The sequence below is a fragment of the Manis pentadactyla genome, chromosome 2, assembly GCF_030020395.1.
Source record: "Manis pentadactyla isolate mManPen7 chromosome 2, mManPen7.hap1, whole genome shotgun sequence".
Lineage (NCBI taxonomy): Eukaryota > Metazoa > Chordata > Mammalia > Pholidota > Manidae > Manis > Manis pentadactyla.
In genome coordinates, this window is record NC_080020.1 from 126,722,747 (window position 1) to 126,744,979 (window position 22,233).

Consider the following 22,233-nt stretch of genomic DNA (forward strand, 5'->3'; position numbering starts at 1 on the left):
ATTTGCAGATGACACGATATTGTACATAAAAAACCCTAAAGACTGCACTTCAAAACTACTAGAACTGATATCGGAATACAGTAAAGTTGCAGGATACAAAATTAACACACAGAAATCTGTAGCTTTCCTATACACTAACAATGAGCCAATAGAAAGAGAAATCAGGAAAACAATTCCATTCACAATTGCATCAAAAAGAATAAAATACCTAGGAATAAACCTAACCAAAGAAGTGAAAGACTTATACCCTGAAAACTATAAGGCACTCTTAAGAGAAATTAAAGAGGACACTAACAAATGGAAACTCAGCCCATGCTCGTGGCTAGGAAGAATTAATAGTGTCAAAATGGCCATCCTGCCCAAAGCAATATACAGATTTGATGCAATCCCTATCAAATTACCAACAACATTCTTCAATGAACTGGAACAAATAGTTCAAAAATTCATATGGAAACACCAAAGACCCCGAATACCCAAAGCAATCCTAAGAAAGAAGAATAAAGTGGCAGGGATCTCACTCCCCAACTTCAAGGTCTACTACAAAGCCACAGTAATCAAAACAATTTGTTACTGGCACAAGAACAGAGCCACAGACCAGTGGAACAGATTAGAGACTACAGACATTAACCTAAACATATATGGTCAATTAATATTTGATAAAGGAGCCATGGACATACAATGGAGAAATGACAGTCTCTTCAAAAGATGGTGCTGGCTAAACTGGACAGCTACATGTAAGAGAATGAAACTGGATCACTGTCTAACCCCATACACAAAAATAAATTCAAAATGGATCAAAGACCTGAATGTAATTCATGAAACCATAAAACTCTTAGAGAAAAACATAGGCAAAAATCTCTTGGACATAAACATGAGTGACTTCTTCAGGAATAGATCTCCCTGGGCAAGGAAAACAAAAGCAAAAATGAACAAGTGGGACTATGTCAAGCTGAAAAGCTTCTGTACAGCAAAGGACACCATCAATAGAACAAAAAGGTACCCTACAGTATGGGAGAATATATTCGTGAATGACATATCTGATAAAGGCTTGACAACCAAAATATATAAAAAGCTCACGCACCTCAACAAACAAGAAGCAAATAATCCAATTAAAAAATAGGCAGAGGAGCTGAACAGACAGTTTTCCAAAGAATAAATTCAGATGGCCAACAGACACATGAAAAGGTGCTCCACATTGCTAGTCATTATAGAAATGCAAATTAAACCACAATGATATATCACCTCACACCAGTAAGGATGGCTATCATCCAAAAGACAATCAACAACAAATGTTGGCGAGGTTGTGGAGAAAGGGGAACCCTTCGACATTGCTGGTGGGAATGTAAATTAGTTCAACCATTGTGGAAATAAATATGGAGGTTCCTCAAAATGCTCAAAATAGACTTACCATTTGACCCAGGAATTCCACTTCTAGGAATTTGCCCTAAGGATGCAGCACTCCAGTTTGAAAAAGACAGATGCACCCCTATGTTTATCACAGCACTATTTACAATAGCCAAGAATTGGAAGCAACCTAAGTGTCCATCAGTAGATGAATGGATAAAGAAGAAGTGGTACGTATACCCAATGAAATATTATTCAGCCATAAGAAGAAAACAAATCCTACCATTTGCAACAACATGGATGGAGCTAGAGGGTATTATGCTCAGTGAAATAAGTCAAGCAGAGAAAGACAAATACCAAATGATTTCACTTGTCTGTGGAGTATAAGAACAAAAGGAAAACTGAAGGAAGGAGCAAAACAGCAGCAGAATCACACACCCAAGAATGGACTAACAGTTACTGAAGGGAAAGAGACTGGGGAGAATGGGATGGTAGGGAGGGATAAGGGTGGGAAAGAAGAAAGGGGTTATTATGATAAGCATGTATAATGTGGGGGTGGGGGAAAGGGGAGGGCTTTGCAACACAGAGAAGACAAGTAGTTATTCTACAACATTTTACTATGCTGATGGACAATGACTGTAATGGGGTTTATGGGGGGGAATTGGGGTAGGGGAGAGCCTAGTAAACATAATGTTCTTCATGTAATTGTAGATGAATGATAACAAAATAAAGAAAAAAAGCATGTAATGTTGTTAATCAAATGACTATTTTTTAATTTAAAATTTAAATCTAAATTAAATTTGAATAAGAGTTGTGAAGTTATCAATATTATTACAAAAACTAAGTTAAAAGGAACAAAATGTCAAGTTTGTTATGCATTTTAAAAAGGAATGTCTCTGATTTATGGAAATATAAATAAAAGGTATTAAACTTGGTATTTCAAACAGGATACCTTTATACACACCAAAGTAGAGATACCATAATATCTTCACATTTCAATTTTACTTATACAATAAAATTTAATAAGCTGAATTAAAGGTTGTTATAGTTTTAGAGTAATATGGAAAATCTTTAATTAGCTTATATCCTTTCCTTGTTCCCAAACTGTAGTAAATAAAAGAAATTCACAGCATGCAAATAATATATATATTGAATATGAAAAATTATGAGCAATAGAGTCTCTAGAAATAAAATTCATGGCTTACACTTCAATACTAATTGATAGTATGAATACAAAGTTGTGCTTTAAATGGTGTGTATATGCACTGAGTGGTCTTACATTACCTTCTATACATTATCTGTGACATGGAAAATTAATCAGTTATTCATTTCATTTCTTCTTAAAATTTATTTATCACTATATATTACAAAGTGACTTGCAATGGCACCATTTAAAATATTTTGTTAGAATAATTGCATTTTCCTCCAAAGTAGCCCACAGCTAGATTGAGTCTATGTTACTTATATCTTTCTAGGACTAGTAATATCTCTCTCTTTTCCCCAAATGTACAATAGAATATATTTCTGCCTTGCTACTTTTGTTACGTTCACTGAGGAGTCTTAAGAAATAGTAATTATCCTTCCAGGAGCTGAACAAAATTCTTGCTAGAAAAATATTGATTTCCTTAACTGAATGAGACACACCATGTAAAATCTAGACTGGAGCACTAAGGGAACAGCATTAGAAAGATTGATTAAATTATTCTGTACAAATTAAAAGAAATTACTTATTATAAAATAATCAGTATTTATTGAGCACTTACCAGGCATTTTGCTAAACACTTTACATGAAATATTTCACAATTGATGGATGGGATTTGAATTATATCCTGTCTGAAACTTAACCCTTGTGACCACAACCTAAGATATTATCTTCCATTCTTACGGGAGACCAAACTGCTAAGTAGTTTACTTTTCAAGAAATGATTACCCCACATTTAAGTTTCCATTTACAATTTGAATGGTCATTAAATGTAACACACTGAATGAATGACAGAATCAATAAAAAGTGGATCTTACATGAACTTTTATTTCAGAATTCAATTCATGAAGCAAAAATGACCTATAACACAAATTGTCATTGAAAATGAACATGCGACATTAAAATAAGTCAAAAAGACTAATCCATCTGGCTTTTCTCTAGTGCTCAAATAGTTTGCTCTGGGTGTGTGTGTATGTGTGTGTGTGCTTGCTTGAGAAATAGATGAAGTTATTCTTTTGTGTTGGAGAGCTATATTCAATGGGAGAAACAGTAATGAAAACAATAGAGTCAACTGTTATACTCAGAATATGAGCTTTTCTCCAGTTATTAAATATCTTCAGGGCTAAGATCAGCTGGGAAACTACCGATGCCTGAGTCTGATCTCATTTCATACAAACTCTCATTAAAGGGAGTAGTGAGTGGAATTATGTACATATCATTTTATTTCATAGTATGTTTGGCTATTTTCTTCTCTATTCCCCCTCCATAATTCAGAATGACATTTCATCAATTAAAAGTATGTTGTGAAATAGTATCAGGATTTACAAAACAATGGAATCTGTTAATACTTGCCTTCAAGCATATGTAATACATTCCTAAGTATATAAAGACTTAATTTATTTAGTAGAAGTCAGCATATGATTTGGGGGAGTACGAAAATAAAGATGATTAGGTCATCAATGACAGAATCTGAAGGGAAATGACACCAAGGGACAGAGTAATTAGTGCTGTTCTTTGTTAGAGCATCCCAGCCCTAAAGCTCCACAGATGGGAAAGAAATTTGAATTGAGGAAGTTCTCATGGGAGAAATTTTGAAGGAACAAATAGATGGGACTATTTAGATATTAAGAGTATTATTTGAAAATATGGCAGGTGGGGAAAATTAGGACAAATCCTCATTGGTTAGTCTCAAGATTTTTAAGAACTTCCCAGATAGTAGTAATCTATTTAAATATGGAAAAATTTGCAAACAAATATTCCTTGAGACACTACACAAAGATCATGCCATATTCAATCAAGTTACTAAGTTTGGCCAAGATTCAAGACGATGCAAATTAGTCCCCATCTGTCATTGTGGAGATGACATTATTCTCCACAGGAAAGGTTTTGTGGAGAATGTCGTGCTGTACTTGCAAATTTAGATGCTTCAGTTCATAGAGCCAGATTAACTCTGCATTCTAGACATTTCAACCAATGGACCAGACATGAGGGTAGACTAACCTGGGCACTTCAGACCAGCTCAGCTACTAAGAGGGTAAATTAGTGGTCTTAGATACTGAAATTAACATGGCGTTCTCCTCTTATACTAGTCTAGCCATGTTTAGAAGTGGTCTGTTGGGATGAGTGTTTTGTTTTAGACAGGGTATACTCATCCCTCTTCACTAAACGTCAAATACTTAAAAATGATTCTATCATCTAGATACCACCTTTCCAATATATTTTATTAATGAATATATAGACCACAAATGCTAAGACAAAGAAAAGATTGCAACCTTTCCAATATACTCTGCAGAGTAAGCTACCACATGCTATTGATGATCACTCTTCCTGACTCATCCCTGTGCTTACTTATCTATCAGGTCACACATTCATCTGCAAAGGAATGTCTTTCATGCAAAATATGAATCACATTTCACAGAAGTTTATACATTTTCTTAACAAAATGCAGTAATATTATTCATATAAGTTGACACTTTGCTTTATCCCCCCAAAATTTATCATGGATTTTCTAAGGTTAATAAGCATAGGCTGCCTTGTTTTATTCCAATGGTTGCATAACATTCAATAGTGTGGATACAATATGATTTATGTAATCATTCCTTTTCTAATAGCATATAAGCATTTTGCAGATTAGCCATTGAGAAAAGGCTGCATTGACTAAATTTATACATATATCCCATTCTCTATTCTATATAGCATAAATATTTCTAAGAGAAATTGCTGAACACTTAAAAATACATACTTAAAGAGATATTAGTCAATTACTTTTCAAAATTTTGATTAATTTATTCTCTCTTCACCAACAAGAGATACTTCTAATATGGCCCCTGATGTCTTCCCAACAGTGCATTCTACTACTTAGAATATTTTCACTTTAAAAGTCTTCTATTAATTTAATATTTAAAATTTTAATGTTTAAATTTGTTGAGAGTAATTTCAAATATTTATTGACCATATGTATATCTTCTTTAACAAATTACCTCCTGCTTGATTTTTGCTTGTCCCAGATAGTTCAGGCATAGTATGCAAAGAATTATCATTAGACAATGCTTTGCTTCTAAGTAAAAGACAAGAATTCAGAAATGTGTGGATTGATTTTGACACTCAATGGAGGTACTGATTGTAAATCTAGATCAACAAACTACATTAATGTTTTGGTTACTCATGCTTTCATAGTACACTCAATCTTCAACCAAATGTTGGGAACTTTGTAAAGAATAACAAGGCTTAGGTTGGAGAATTAAGCAGGGGTCAGACTAAGTAGTACCTTGCAAGGTGCATTAAATCATATTAAAGACTTCAGTTATATTATGTGGACAAATCAAAATATATTCAGAAGAGGTATATCATGAATAGGCGATCAATTTGGAAAGTTCATACATGCTAAGCAATAGAGATTGGACTGTATATGATTAGGATGGGGAATGCAGTGACCAATGAAAAGGTTTTACCCATGAAGTTAAATTAGGTGGGTGACTTAGAATATGCTGGAGGCAATGGAGTTTGAGAAATTTGGACTAGGTTTGGGGGTGTGGGTAGTACTGATCAGCAGATATTGATTGGATGTGGGGTGTGAGGAATAGAAAGAACTACGAATGACACCTTACTTCGTGGTTTACATGATGGTGTTTACTGAACAGCGGAAAATCCAGAAGTGTATATGGAACCAGCTCAATGGGCAGACACTTGGATATATTGATGTGAAATATGGTCTGAACACTGTGTTATGATTCCCTAGGGAACAAAATGTTTATATATATATCAATGCAAATTATTTTTTATCTTTACAGAATTATTCCTGGTGAATTCATTTTTAATCATCAGATATAAGACAATCTCATCCAATTAATTAGGTATGTTCATAGACTAAATTACATAGCTGAAGCTGAGTTTAAAAGACAAGTATTTCCAAAGAGATATCATTATTTATTCTATCAAACCAGTGCCCAATAACTTTCTTCTTATTTGAATATGGAGGACACAAAAGTGAAAGCCTACAGAATTTCAAGTAAATTATTCTCTTTACTCAATGTTTTATGTATTTTTTCTGAAGTCTTTTCTTCCTTGTATTTCTTTTGTGATTCAAATGACTATACTTACTTTGTTAAGTCAACTATCTTTCAAAAAGGTGTTATGTATATCATCAAAGTAATTTTCTTCTGCCATTTTATTGAATATAAAAGCTTACATTACCGTTTAGTCACTAATTAAATGTAACAGAATAGGGAAGGCATGACATGTTTCCTTAACCTAGAAAACTTATGGGAGGATTTATTCAAATATTTCAAAGGTAGAGAAGGAAGGGTGAGAGGAAGAACAGGAGGAAAGGAGGGCAGGAGAGAAAGGAAGGTTAGAGGGAGAACAAATGCATTTGGTCTTTGATTTTTCTTTAACAGAACTGTGCTTCCTTCTAACTCCTCTTGAGCAACAATTTTATATCCCAGAGTGCAGCTAAATATTTCACAGGGAGGAATATAAAAAAAGATCAAAAAGGTTCTTTCTGAAATTGAAATGAAATAGATCAATGAAAGGATTTCTTCTTGCAAATCCTTTGCTTTATAGTTCATCATTTCATTTTGCTTTAAATTACAGTAGCTTTTGAGAATTTGATGCCACTTATGCCCAGACTCTCATTTACCCTTGATTTTTAAATAATGTTTTCTACTGTATTCTACCCTATACATTTTAATATTTTCATTCTCAGTAATTTTCTCTGTAAAATTACATATTTGTTTTACTGCCTATATCTCACTTTCCTTTTACTTTCATGTGTACTGATAAGTTTTTGGTTCATATTTATTTAAACAATGGAAATCTTCAGTGCTTAAATCACTGTTGAAACATTAGGGATCAGTTTTCTAATAACTATTTATGTTCTATTCATACGGAATCACCTTTGGAACAATCTTGGACTAAAGTGATTGAGTTCACTGGATTTTATTCTTAATTGATTGTCATTTAATGGACTTGATTTTTAGTTCATATATTTTTAATATGCCACATCTCATCTCACTCTTCGGTCTGATTTAGCGAGCAAGGCTGCCCAAATACTACCATGTAAATTTGTCTTTTTTGTCTGGACAGTGAGCTAGCTGGGAGCACTTTAGTTCTGGCAAAAGAGTCTATCCACAAGCTAGTTTGCCACCTCACTACTGACTGACTTCTCCCTCTTGTGTGCACTTAAACCCAACTCCCAAAGGCTCTTCAGTCTACAAAAGCAGGGCAGCTCTCCCTGGAATCAAGATTTAAGTTATTTCCACTAATATATTTGTTCACACTAACAAAGTCACAGTCCTTTTGAACTATAAGAAGGGAAAGGAACCATTGACTGGGTTCTTTATTCTGGAATGCAAACCCATTCTGTCTGTCCATCAGCACACCCTGGCCCTAGCTTATGTCTTTCTCATTATAATGAGAGTCTAAGAACTGAAGTCTTCTCTTTTTTGCTGATCCCTCACTTGTAAATTTCTCCAAAAAAACCCTTTTTTCCTTAACGCATACTGTATAAAATTGTGGGATTGGTCAGGAACCCTTGTTACCTATCAGTTGACAACCACAGAGACCTGTCTTATCCAGCCTCCGCCTCCATTTAATGCTACATTTTTAGATATACCATCCATAAAGATATATAATTAATCTTTCTCTCCCTCTCCCTCCACCCATTCACATCTCCCTCTGCCTCATTTTCTCTGCATTACAAAGGGATCTGTGATTATTTATTCTTGGTCCTTTTCAACAAACAACTGTTTGTTGATAAAGAAGGTTCTCAGTGAATACTTTTGATTTTAATATTACTAGTGTTTTAACAGGATAATTCAGCATTATTTTTAGTAGCTGATACAAAATATTAGCAAGCAGAAAGGCTCTAAATTTTATAATTGTTATCATGTGTCATGATAACTGCATATATTTTTAAGTTTTTAAAAACAACATTTAAACACATGTAGATACATTATAGGAAAATATGTTCTACAAATAAATGCAGAGCAAATACATTTAACAGTAATAATTTTGTATCTAAGTAAAATAAAATCTTTAAAGACACATATAGAACAATGATTCTTCAGAAGCTTAAACTAATAGAAATCAAGATTCTAGCAAAATGTTGTAAAGACATAGTTACTGAGTAAAAATGCATATAATACATATAATATATATATATATGTGTATATATATATGTATGTATGTATATAAAATACACATACACACACACATATTTGCTAATACCAATCAAACTTATGGGGATATTTTTCTGGTTAATGCAGAACTAAAAATATAATTCTTAAAACAATTTCAACTATTTAAACTAATTGATCAGTTCAATCATTAATTCAACCAGATTTTGTTGAACAAAATCTCTACTCTGCTAAGGAAAATAGTGATACAAAACTAGATAAGACATACTTTCTTCTGGCACCTTAAGGTCATCAGCTATTTGAAAGACACCTATTTCTCAAAGAGGAGGTATCATTTGATATTAAGTGTCCAGGAAGAAACTTTGCAAGACTATATTAAATTTGGTCAATTTAACATAGTTTCTACCTTGAAAACTGAGTAAATGTTTTTTTTTTACTGACTCATACTAAACATCTACATACTAAAATATGACTCATACTACATCTACAAGAGCTGTCCTATGTAGTCCAGACCTCACATTTATCTGAAATATGTCAGTCTGTTGGACAGAAATTGCACTGACTTGAACAACACAGTATCTTCTTGAAAGTAAGGTATCTGGTAGAGCAAAACACTATTAACTTTCTGTCTGATAATCCTATTAACAAAAATAAAAGAAAGAAAGAAAAATAGATGATTGCCTATCTGTTAAATTTACTTTATATGACAAAGAAATAGAATAGAAATAAAAAGAAATAATTTCCGTTATCTTTAATGCAAGGAAAGATTTTCAATGTGAAAACAAGGATTTAGCTTTGGACTGAATTCTATAGCAATTAGCTAAATTATTTCACCTCAAATAGTGGAAGAAAATAAATGTGAGGCTTTTGTGTTTATAATAATTTCCTATTGTTACAAAACGTATTTTCAACAATTTGTGGCTTCAGAAACACCCATTTATTATCTCACAGTTTCCATAGGTCCGAAGTTTAGCTCTAGGTTCAGTGGGTCCTCTGCTCAGATCTTGTAAGATAGAATCAAGATACTAACTCAGTTGTTAATTCTCATCTGAGTCTTGAGAACTTGTTCCAAGATCATTCATGTTATTGACAGAATTCAGTTGTTGCATTTATAGGACCAAGGTCCTTGTTTTCTTAAGAGAGCCAGGGATGCTGTCAGCAGCTAGAGTCACCCAGAGGTCACCAGAGGTCATCCATAGACAGGAAATTTTGTTCTCCATAGTTCACAGGATGGAAATCAGCTTCTTCAAGGCCAGCCTGAAATAATTTATTTGATTTCTTCTTATCAGAGTCTAATATAGGCCTTGAATAAATAGTCTTCCTTACCATTTAAAAAGTGTCAGGGTATTTTTTTTTGTTGTTAGAAGATGAAATGTTTTATAACCAAATTAAATGACTGTAAACTGTGTAAGTTTGTGTAAGGAAATAAACACTAAATATAACGTGAAAGTCCCGTGGTAGTTGGAGAGACCAAGTTGGATATGACCGTGAAGAAGGGATTCTCTGTATTAGCCAGCATTTTAAGTGAGACCTGACAGATGAAAAGGAGGCAGCTAACTGGGAACTTTCAAGAAAAACATGCTACAGAGGAAAAGAGCAAATAGAAAACACCAGAGACAGAAAGAGAGAGAGAAAATGAGAGACTGACCCATGCATCTAAACATAGTGAGGGACAGAAAACTCATTAAGATTGATTGGGATTGATACTAGAAATGAGATTGATATTTATCTTGCCTGAGGGTTTCAGCTCCAGGAAAGTTCTCTGTGGATTCAGTGAGACCAAGAAATGACAACAGAACATTCTTGGGGTAAAAGTGTTTATATCCAGCTTGTTCTCCCAGCGAGAGGTCAAGCCCTAGGATCACATCTGCATCCAGTGGTCTGAAGATCCATAATCTACCTCTGTCTCTACCTCCACTCAGAGTTTGGGCAGAGCTCTTTATATAGTGACTCAGTCAGTAATAGCTTATTGCCTATGGGTGTGGAAGCATTAGCCAAGCAGTAGGTCAATTAATCAGGGAAGCAGTTTTATGGAATGAGCAGTTTATTGTAGGAATCATGCATTGCATGTTTTGAGGAGGACCTGAGGAAGTAAGGGTCTGGAAAAGGAAGTTGGAGGATCAGGAATAAGACATGAACCAGCCCACCAGAATTACTAGGGTATATGGGACATACCTAAGTTAGGTAAATCCTCTATTACCAACATTTAGAGCACATCAGCATTTTCTTCAAAGGATGTATAGAAGTTGTCATTTTAAATTTATACACGTGAATTTTAAAATAATGCCTTATTCTTTTTTCAACTGTAGGAATCATATGTGTAGAGAACATAATCCTTTTCCCAAATACATTTTTGGGTCTTAGCACAATACCCTCGACTTATATTATACATTGAATACATTAAAATATTTAAAATTTCCAGGCTTCATTTCATGCAAATGTAAATGAAAAATAATGAAGTATAGCTTTTAAGTGTTGATGCAAGGATTAAATGCAGTCAGGATTATGTAACAGTACCTGGCTTGTAATAAATGTTGGATAGTGTTTAATCACTTAAGATCTCATAATGATTACTCTTTAAGACAGCCATTTGATTGGTGTGTTTATTGAACATCATGTTACTGCTAAACATTGAAAAATGAAATCTTTTAAGCTTCCAAAGCTGTAAAAACAGCATGAGATTGGATATAGAGAGACAGGATTTTAAATTTCCCCTCCCTAACTTAACACATCTTGGAACTTGGTGAATTACTTATACTGTTTGAATTTCATGTTCTTATATTTTTTAAAAGGTGCCAATAATACCTATTTGTTGAGAGGATTAAGTGACTTAGTATTTATAAAGCCTCTTGTCCAAGAAGATTTTCAAAAGTATTATTTTTATATCCTATTGAGGAAAAGGATGAATCTTCAATGAAAATAGACTTACTGACATCCAAAGACTTTCATATTTTATATTTTTACAAGAAACTAATTGGCTACAAAAAAACTCAAACTTAATGTCTGTATTACTCACACAGCATTTTGTAAAATGTCAAAAATATGTTTATTTCTCAAATGTCATGCCCATAGACTGAAATTGACTCAACAGTTTGAAACTAAAATAAAAATGAGTCAAAGGACAATTTTTATACATAGATCTACTTTATCAGCTAAGAAGTGAGTAAAGAAACTACAATACATCAAGCATTACCACCCCAGAAAGTGGAGTCTTGATACTCCAATCAATTGTAAAAGAAAAGTTGAACACTTGGAAGATTGCATAAAACTTTGTGTGCAAATGATGACATTTCACAACTCATTCATAAAAACCTCTTGAAGAAGAGTCCATGTATCATTTGAAAGTATATGCCAGTGCAATTTCATCTAAACCAAATGGCGTTTTCAAAAACTTTTACATCTTTATTTAATAGCTTTTTCCAGCACTGTAAGTATTAATAGATTATCAAATTGAAAGATGTTTGTTCTGACCTTCACATAGTTTCATTTTATGTAGCTTAATGTCTCTTACAAAGTACAAATTAAGTAATTTCTCATTTCTCTATACTTTTGTGATGCATTTGTCACCAAATGATGAATCAATCTATGGAGAAAAATACAGATAAAAGCACACAATCAAATAGTTTCTATTTTCCTCTGACACTTTGACTCATAATCCTACAACAGAAAAATATCTAGATATTTCAAATCTATACTCTGTCTTTGTGGACACTTTTGTTTAGTTAATTGATAGAAATTTTGTGGAGGAGAATAAGCTATATATATTAGTCATGTCATTTTTTTAGGAAATAAAAACAAGAAATTAAAAAAGAAAATGACCAAGGAACAAAGGTTTGACACATATGAAAAGATCCATAGGGGACTTTCAAAATACTTTCCATAAACATTTATTTATAAATAAACCAATAGTTCATAATCTTGGAGGCATTTTAATTATGAAGAGCATGGAGGGTGGACTTCCACAAAATGGGTGAAGTACAAAAGTAGGGGTAGACATGTTAAGAGGATAAAGAGCTCAGCCCAAGACAGTAGTCATGGGAAGTACTATGAAGCAAAATTTTCATTCACCCAAAGAATAAAGAGTTTGGAAAAAATCATACAGGGGTTAGGCTATGAGAAGAAAGTTACAAGGAAAAAGAATCATGGTAAGCAAATTTTCAAAAAAGTCTGTTAGAGTATAATGTGAGAATTAATATAGGAATACGCATACAGAAAACTAACAAAATGGAAAATATAACGCAAGTATTAATTTCAGCAAATTAAAGAACGTGGAGGAAGAAAGTTAATAACAGTATACAGTGATAGTGAACAGATGTCTACACAGAGGCAGTGTATCACAGAGCGTGTGTACCACCAGTCACAGACCTAGACTGGTTGGGGTTGAAACTCAGCTTTGCAGCTTACAAGCTGCAGGACCTTGCACATATTCTCTGTGTGCTGGTCTTCTTACAGTACATTAATAGTATTATTTATCATTAAGAGAGTTCATAGATATAACTTGCTTGGAACAATGTTTGGCACAGTTTTTTTTTGTTTTTTGTTTTTGGTAATGATACCTATTGAATTAAGCAAATTTATAAAATAACAGAATAACTCATGCATAGGAGATGAGGAGCCTATGTTTACCAAAGAAGCTTAAGAGTTAAATATTTAAAATTATTCACAATGAATGATCTCTTGAATGGAAAATTAAATGAATTTATTGATACTAAAGATTTTTTAAAATAAAAAGAAACATATTGATATTAGAAAGCTTGCCCAAATGACTTTAAGAAAGTTTCTATAAGCAACAAGACTAGAAGGTATAGAGGATAGTTTTTCTCCTACAGACCTATAATTCATTTGATAACATTTATCCTGTGTTCATGAGCTGAATTTATAAACAATTAAGCTATGTTGCTTTTTTGTAAGTATGTTTTTTAAAATTATTATTTGTAAAAAATGTTTATGTCAAAAAAAAATTGATTCTCAGATGCAAAGTAACCCTAAAGGTAAAAAGGCTACTCTGCGGGAAAAATTCTACAGGAAATGGGGAACAGGCGGATGGATGCAAACATGAATGGCTTCCTGCCAGCTGTGCTGCGGCTAATAAACCATATTGTCTGTTACCCAAAAGTCTCACGTCTTCCGCCAGAATCTCTCTGTGTCATGCTAACCGGTTAGCTTCCTCAAAGGGTAAAATCTCATTCTCTTCACAGTTCTTAACATTGTTTTTATACTTAGAGAAGAGGAAAGATTGATTGAAAGAATAGTGACCTGTGTTTGCTACTTTGCCTAAGTTACAGCAAATTTGTTTCACTGGACTTGATTGTTGAAGTGGTTCGAAGCCATACTGAGTTAGGCATAAACTCTCATTTTAGTTTTGATATACTCCATCCTGTTTCGAGTAGGGTACATGAGATTTAGAGTAGTTTCTAGAGAGCACAGGGCAATTTGGATGGTGATATTAAAATAAAAAAGAGAAAGAGAAATAGAACTTTTTTAACACTAATTATCTTTGGTTTTATAATTGACTTATGGCACATGTAGATAATATACACTGAATAATGGTACATAAAATGAATTATTTTTAAAAAACCTGTGTAACTACCACACAGACCATTTCTAAGATTCCAGAAGCCCTCATTTCCCTCCCCACAACTCCTACCATTTCTCTAAACCAAAGATAGACACTTATCGTGACCTTGTACATCAAAGAGAAGTTTGAAAATACAAAAAATATAAAAAGACTTTGACCATTCTAGGTATTTTAATGTGACCTAAATTCAGTTCATGAAATTACTCTTCAGAAGAAGTTGGTCAATTATCAAACATCTCTATTTTGTTCTTACTTAGATCATTGTTTTTAAATACTAATAAAGTCGCTCAGATAACTTTGTTATCAAAATTAATTTCCAGATCACTTCCAGTCTTTACTCTTGCTTTTGTTTTCCTCTGTGTCTTGTATTCTCATATTCCTGATTATTTCTGACTGATTAATGATTATATGCAAAAATGGAAAAAAAATTCAGCCCGGATCATGCTATCTTTCTCCAGAGAACATGTATGATTACTTTAGGCAGAAGATAAGAGATTTTTAGCATTTCCTGATCACTTCAACCTCATTACAGCAATTGAGATATTTTGAATCTTGGTTTTTAGTCTCTCTAAAGGCTTTACTATTTCCATTCATCCCGAGAGGGTATCATTTGGAGTTCCACTTTGAAAATACATGGTGTTTACTTGGAATCTACTTTCTCGGTAATTCCTGAACTTCTATTTTTGTGTCCCTAGATGTGACACTCTCAAGCTCTACACACTAATTCGGTACCTAAGCTATTTCTTTCTCCAATCCATCCATGTTCCCTGGGACAAACTACCCAAAATGATACGCTAATTTCTCTTTCATTCCTTCTTTCAAGATATCTTGGTCCCATAGTTCATCTCTACATTTCAAGTTTGTCTCAAAAGATTTGTTCTTCTGCATTCCCCTAATCCAACATTACTAGAAAAAAAATTTTTTGAGGTAATTTTCAATCAAGGACAAGGTGGAAAAAGACAGAATTAAAAAGTTTCTTTTTAAAATATGATATTGGTTTCCTAGGCTGCTGTAATAATTTGCAACAAACTCTATGGCTTAGAACAACAGAATTATTTTCTTCTTTTAGTTCTGGAGGCTGGTATTTTGAAATCAAGGTGATAGAAGGGTCGTGCTTCCTTAAAAATCTAAGCAAGAATGTTTACTTGCCTTCCCAGCCTCTGGTGGTTCCAGCTGTTCCCTAGCTTGTGGCCACATAACTCCAGCATCTGCCTCCATCTTCATGTGGTCTTTTTTTGTGTGTCTGTGTCTTTTCCTCTTCCATGTCTTATGAGGATACTTACTACTAGATGGCCAGCACCCCCACCCATGTAATACAAGATAAACCCATCTCAAGGTCCTTAGTTTAATTTTATCTGCAAAAGCCCTTTATCCAAATGAAGTCATATTGATAGCGTCCAGTGATTTGAAGGTGGATGTAATCTTTTGAGGGGCCACCAATCAAACCACACAAACATGTGCTGAAATTTATTATAAAACAGTCTCAGAGTTTATCAATGTTTTGTGGAATCTGGGGTTTTAAGATTCAAAGTTGGAACATGAAATTTGCCAGTCTTCAAAAAAGGATTTCAATTACATTAATTAAATGTAAAGTTTTTCTTTGAAATCAACTGAAATGGGGGAAAAATTAGTATAGTAAGTTTTCTTATTTCATTTAGATACCAATCAGTATTTAGTTTTCTCTATACATAACAAAATTGCCATATACATAAGCACATAGTAAATCACATGTGGCAAAAATGTACAAAATGTGCGAGTTTGGGGGATAGATGTATCAGTCTGTGGGGGCTACTCTGGTACTGGGGCAGGCAAGAGTCTGGTTTCAGGGGAGCCAGGTTGGGACATGGGGCTGTCCTGGCATGGGACTGAGTCCGCAGCCTGCAGGAGTTGGCCTATAACATGGGGTTTCAGAGGCTGCCCTGGCATTGAGATGTACCAGGGTCTGGGCCTGTGGGACCTGGCCTGGTGCTGGGCTGGGTTTCAAGCTGAGTTGCACAAAAGTCAGCTTGGCTCTGGGGCTGGCAGGGAGTCTAGATTTGCAGGAGCCTGCCAGAAGCCTGGGGCCACAGGAGTCACCTGGGGCCATGACAGCTGGTCAGCGCTGGGGGGTCCATGAGGCTGGTGCCACCAGAGCTGGGTTTGCTGGAGTCCACTGGGACTGAGGTTGTTGCTCTGTTCTTCAGCATGGGAGGGATCCGCTAGGCTCTGTGTGCTGTGGTCTTCAACAAGCTTGGTGTGCTCTGGAGGAGTTAGTATACTCTGGTCAGCCAGTCCCATGTGGGCTGCCCTGGCATGGGGCCGAGTCGGCAGCCTGCAGGTGTTGGCCCGTAACATGGGGACTGGGTGCTCTTCACATGTCCTACTTTCTTTTGGCTTGCAGTTGTATCAGATTTATTTTGAATGTTTAAACCCAACACTACATAAATCATTGTATCATATCCTCAGTTATATAAATCACACAGCATCCTATTAATGCTAAAATGTATTAATACGTTCCAAAACTTGATAACAGTTTGGAGGTACGTAAGGGGTTTATTTCCTTTGAGAGATGTAGCCATACGCTTAACTGTAGTAGGGTAACTATAATTACAATATTAACTATATTTGAGGGAAAACATATTTACAATAAAAAAAGATACTTTATTAGTGGGAAGGCTCGTTTAACCTCCTTTCAGCACAAGACAAACCTCTACTTGCCTGTATGCAAAGACAGAATGAGGCATTCTTAACAAAATTGCGTTTCACGCATAACAGTACAGATCAAGTGCTAGAACTTAAGGGGGAAATAGATGCACTACAACAGTTGGAAATTTCAATGCCTCATTCTTGAATTGCACATAAACAGATAGTAAGCAAGGATATAGAAAACTTGAACAGTATCAACCTGGTTAACCTAATGGAATTTTATCCAACATTTTGCCTCAGGACAACAGAATATGAGTTTGCTATAAAGACACACAAAATATTTGACAACATAAACCATATTATGGGACATAAAACAACCCTCAGCAAATTTTTAAGAAGTGAAATTATTTAAAAATAGGTTCTTAGAAAAAGATATAAATTCAATATATAACAAAATTGTATCTGGGTAATCAACAAATATTATGAATTTAAATACAACACTTCAAAGTAAAACAGATTTCAAAGAATAAATTATAACAGAAATTAAGCATACTGATCCAAAAAAAGAATGTTTGAATGCATACAGTTTCTGGAATGCAGCTAAAGCTATGTTTGGGTGGAAATTATAGCATTAAATGCTCGCAGTAGAAAATAAGACATGGTTTATCAAATAAATGCCCTAGTTTCGACCTTAAGAAGCTAATAAAAGAGAATATTTTAAAATAATGAAGATGGAAAGAAATAATGGCAGACAGCAATCATTTAGAAATAGAGAAATCAAGGAAACCAACAGCTAACCTTTGAAAATAGCAGTAAAACTGATAGACCTCTAGCCAGACTAGCAAAGGATAAAAGAAAAGTAATCTAAGAAATATCACTTCATGTTGCACCCATTGCAAAATGACAGCAACTGTAACATGAACGATCTTATGCCAGTGAATTTTTAAAAAAAGACAAAATGGAAAATGCCTTGAAAGATGCAATCTACCATTTCTCATTCAATAATAAATGGATAACATGAGTTGCTCAATATCTATTAAGTTGAACTCATAATTTAAAATGTCAATAACAACTACAACAATAAAAACTTCATTTAAGGAAGAAAAAGTACAACTTTATATCAATGTTCAGAAAACAGAACATGAGGGAAATCTACAAATCATTATTACATTGACTCTAAAACCAAACTCCACCAAGAAGGAAAGCTACCAACAAATATCCCTAATCCACACAGACCCAAAAATCCATAAGACAATTTTAGAATATATAAACATAGCACTTTGCAAACAGATGGTGCACTGTGACCATGTAGAGTTTATTCAAGTAATAAACACAGAGCTGATTTATCAATTGAAAATCAAGCAATGTTAATTAATCATTTTAGTATAAGCCATTTAGCATTACTCATATTATTAAAAAGTGCATAGTAATTTTAATAGGTGAAGAACAAGTATCTGGCAATATTCAACATTTGTTCATTAAGAAATCCCTCAGCAAATTATCAAAATAAAATAACTTTTTTAACCTGATAAATGCTATCAATGAATTACAGCAGATAAGACCATACTTAATGTGATTATTTAATGCTTTCCCACTAAGACTGGAAGAAAAGCTAGGATACTCAATCTCTCCACTTTCATCTTTGTAATCCGTGATTATAACGTTTATTCTGAAGTCCCTCTTCTGTACAATAAAACATCACAAATAAAGAAAACCCACCCAGATTGCAGGCAGAATGTAACTCTCCCATTATTCACAGAGGAATTTTAAGGAAAATATAAAACTTATATGAGTTCTATAAGATCAAGACATAAAAGGTCAATATGGAAAAAAGTTTAATTCTATCTCCATATACTAGAATTGGATAATCTAAAAATATAAACAAAAAATTTCATTCATAACATCAAAATTGATAAAATAGGAATACATTTAACAAAGAAAGGGTAAGCACTGTACAATGAAAACTATAAAAATTAATGAAAGAAATCAAAAGTTTAAATGAATGAAGAGACACTCCACGTGAATGAGTGGAAAAACAACCTTCAGTCAATGCTTCCCAAATTAATCTACAGAATCAATATAGTACCATTAGCATGTTGTGTGTATATATGCATGTGTGTGGAAATTTAAAAGTGATTATAAAGTTTATTCAAAGGCGTAGAATAGCCAGAACAGTTTTGAAAAAGAACAAACTTGTTCTTGTAGTTAAGCCTCAGACTTTCCCGTCAAGGCTTAACCCACATATCCTTCCATGTGCCATCTCCACTTACAAGAGTTTTACATTTCAAACTTTTTAACACTGATCCTTATTTTATTGAAATACAGAAGCAAGTAGAATATACTTCTGTAGATTCCCACCACCAAAGCTATTAGCTTACTTGTGTCTCTGCCTTTATTCTGTTTTTTATCCTCTTTCAATGTACAAACTATCCAACCCTACCCAAAGCCAACCCCCCACTGCCCATACCCTATGGCCACCCACTGTCCACGGGATCCTAGTTCTTCCTCTACTTGTATTTACAATGTTGGGTTGCTACTTGGTGCTATTGAGAATAATGCTATATAATAATAATGAGAATTAATTGGGGAGATCATTCATTTTAAAAAGTTAGCTAAAAAAGTAATATTGTTTTTTTTTTTTTTAGAGGGCATCTCTCATATTTATTGATATTTATTGATCAAATGGTTGTTAACAACAATAAAATTCTGTATAGGTGACTCAATGCACAATCATTAATCAACCCCAAGCCTAATTCTCAACAGTCTCCAATCTTCTGAAGCATAACTAACAAGTTCTTACATGGTGAACAAGTTCTTACACAGTGAATAAGTTCTTCCATGGTGAACAGTGCAGGGGCAGTCATCACAGAAACTATCAGTTTTGATCACGCATCATGAACTATAAACAATCAGGTCAAATATGATTATTCGTTTGATTTTTATACTTGATTTATATGTAAATCCCACATTTCTCCCTTATTATTATTATTATTATTATTTTAATAAAATGCTGAAGTGGTAGGTAGATGCAAGATTAAGGTAGAAAACATACTTTAGTGCTGTAAGAGGGCAAATGTAGATGATCAGGTCTGTGCCTATAGAGTAAGTATTAATCCAAGCTAGACAAGGGCAATAAAACATCCACGTATGCAGAAGATTTCTCTCAAAACGGGGGGTGAGGTTCTAAGCCTCACCTCTGTTGATCCCCAATTTCTCATCTGATGGCCACCCTGCGACTGTGCCTGTCTTAGGTTGTTCCTCCCTTGAGGAATCTTACCCGTCTCTGGCTAACCAGTCATCTTCTGGGGCCATACAGGGAAATGTAAAGTTGGTAAGTGAGAGAGAAGCAATATTGTTTGAAAAGGTTAGCTTTTTACTTCTTTGCAGATTTATGCCCTGTGGCTTTTATGCCCAGCATTTGTCTTGAGGTATCTTTACCACTCGGAAGAATTATGATACTCGGTAATTTCGATATGAGGCATGAATTCAACTAAAGGGTTGTAATTAGGAAGGAAGAAGAAAAGCTATAGAAGTAGCAGATGGAAGAAAACATGGGAAGATTGACTATTTCTTTAACATATCTTCTTGTAGAGTAACATAAGCATGTATAGGTTTTAAAGTACTAATTAAATTGCATACACACATTAACATAATAGGAATACAGCTACATAACCAAAGCAGACCTACAATTACCAGCCATCTCCAGTGAAACCAAGAAAACCAGTTAGGCACCTTAGGCATTTGTGAAAACTTATCTATGATATGGTGGATATTGTCCAACTGAACTTGAACAGTCTGAGAGAAATCAGACAAATTAAAACAACCCATTCCTGGGGAATGTTCACATCCCTTATGTTCTTTTAACAGTAAATAGTCTGCAGTCACAAGATTTTGGAGCACTGCAACTTGCACTTCTCCTAATTCTTGGTTGAGTTCCAACAGTATAGATAAAGTCAAATTTGTTGTTTTACTGTATGCACAGGCCAGCTTACATATATCCTTCTTCATTCCAATGGCAAGTCCAGGAACTGGTGGGATGAATGCAGCTACAACTGCAACAGCACCAGGATCTTGGTTGAAGTTTTTTGATGATCATCTTCTGGAATGACTCTTCCAGAGGATGTTGATGTTGGAAGTTCTTCTTCATATTATATCTTAATTCGTTTTCTGGGTAGCCAAATTAGGCTTTGATCCTCTGTATAAAGACAAAGAAACCCTTTGCCAACACTTTGATATGACCTTCATACCATTGTGAAGAACGTACTGGAGATCACCACACAGCAACTGCTTTTTTTTTTTTAAGAGAAAGGAATATTATCAGAAAAATGTACTTCCATAGTTGATCATCTGACACCCTTTAAATGATCAAAATCAAGGATATATAAAGCATGTATTAATCGTTGATTTGCAGTTAGTTTTATCTTATCAGGGAGTAATCCCCCTTTTCTTTCTCTTTTTTTAAAATCATTAATCTACAATTACATGAAGAATATAATGTTTACTAGGCTCTCCTCTATACCAGATCCCACCCACAAACCCCATTACAGTCACTGTCCATCAACATAGCAAAATGTTGTAGAATCACTACTTGTCTTCTCTGTGTTGTACAGCCCTCCCCTTTCTCCTACCCCCCCATTATGCATGCTAATCATAATACCCTCTTTCTTCTTCCCCCCCTCATCCCTCCCTACCCACCCATCCTTCGAAGTCCCTTTCCCTTTGGAACCTGTTAGTCCATACTTGGGTTCTGTGATACTGCTGCTCTTTTGTTCATTCAGTTTTTCCTTTGTTCTTATACTCCACAGATGAGTGAAATAATTTGGTATTTCTCTTTCTCTGCTTGGCTTATTTCACTGAGCATAATACCCTCTAGCTCCATCCATGTTGTTGCAAATGGTAGGATTTGTTTTCTTCTTATGGCTGAATAATATTCCATTGGGTATGTGTACCACATCTTCTTTATCCATTCATCTTCTGATGGACACTTAGGTTGCTTCCAATTCTTGGCTATTGTAAATAGTGCTGCGATAAACATAGGGGTGCATCTGTCTTTTTCAAACTGGAGTGCTGCATTCTTAGGATAAATTCCTAGTAGTGGAATTCCTGGGTCAAATGGTAAGTCTATTTTGAGCATTTTGAGGAACCTCCATACTGCTTTCCACAATGGTTGAACTAATTTACATTCCCACCAGCAGTGTAGGAGGGTTCCCCTTTCTCCACAACCTCATCAACATTTGTTGTTGTTTGTCTTTTGGATGGTAGCCATACTTATTAGTGTGTGGTGATACCCCATTGTGGTTTTAATTTGCATTTCTCTGATAACTAGCGATGTGGAGCATCTTTTCATG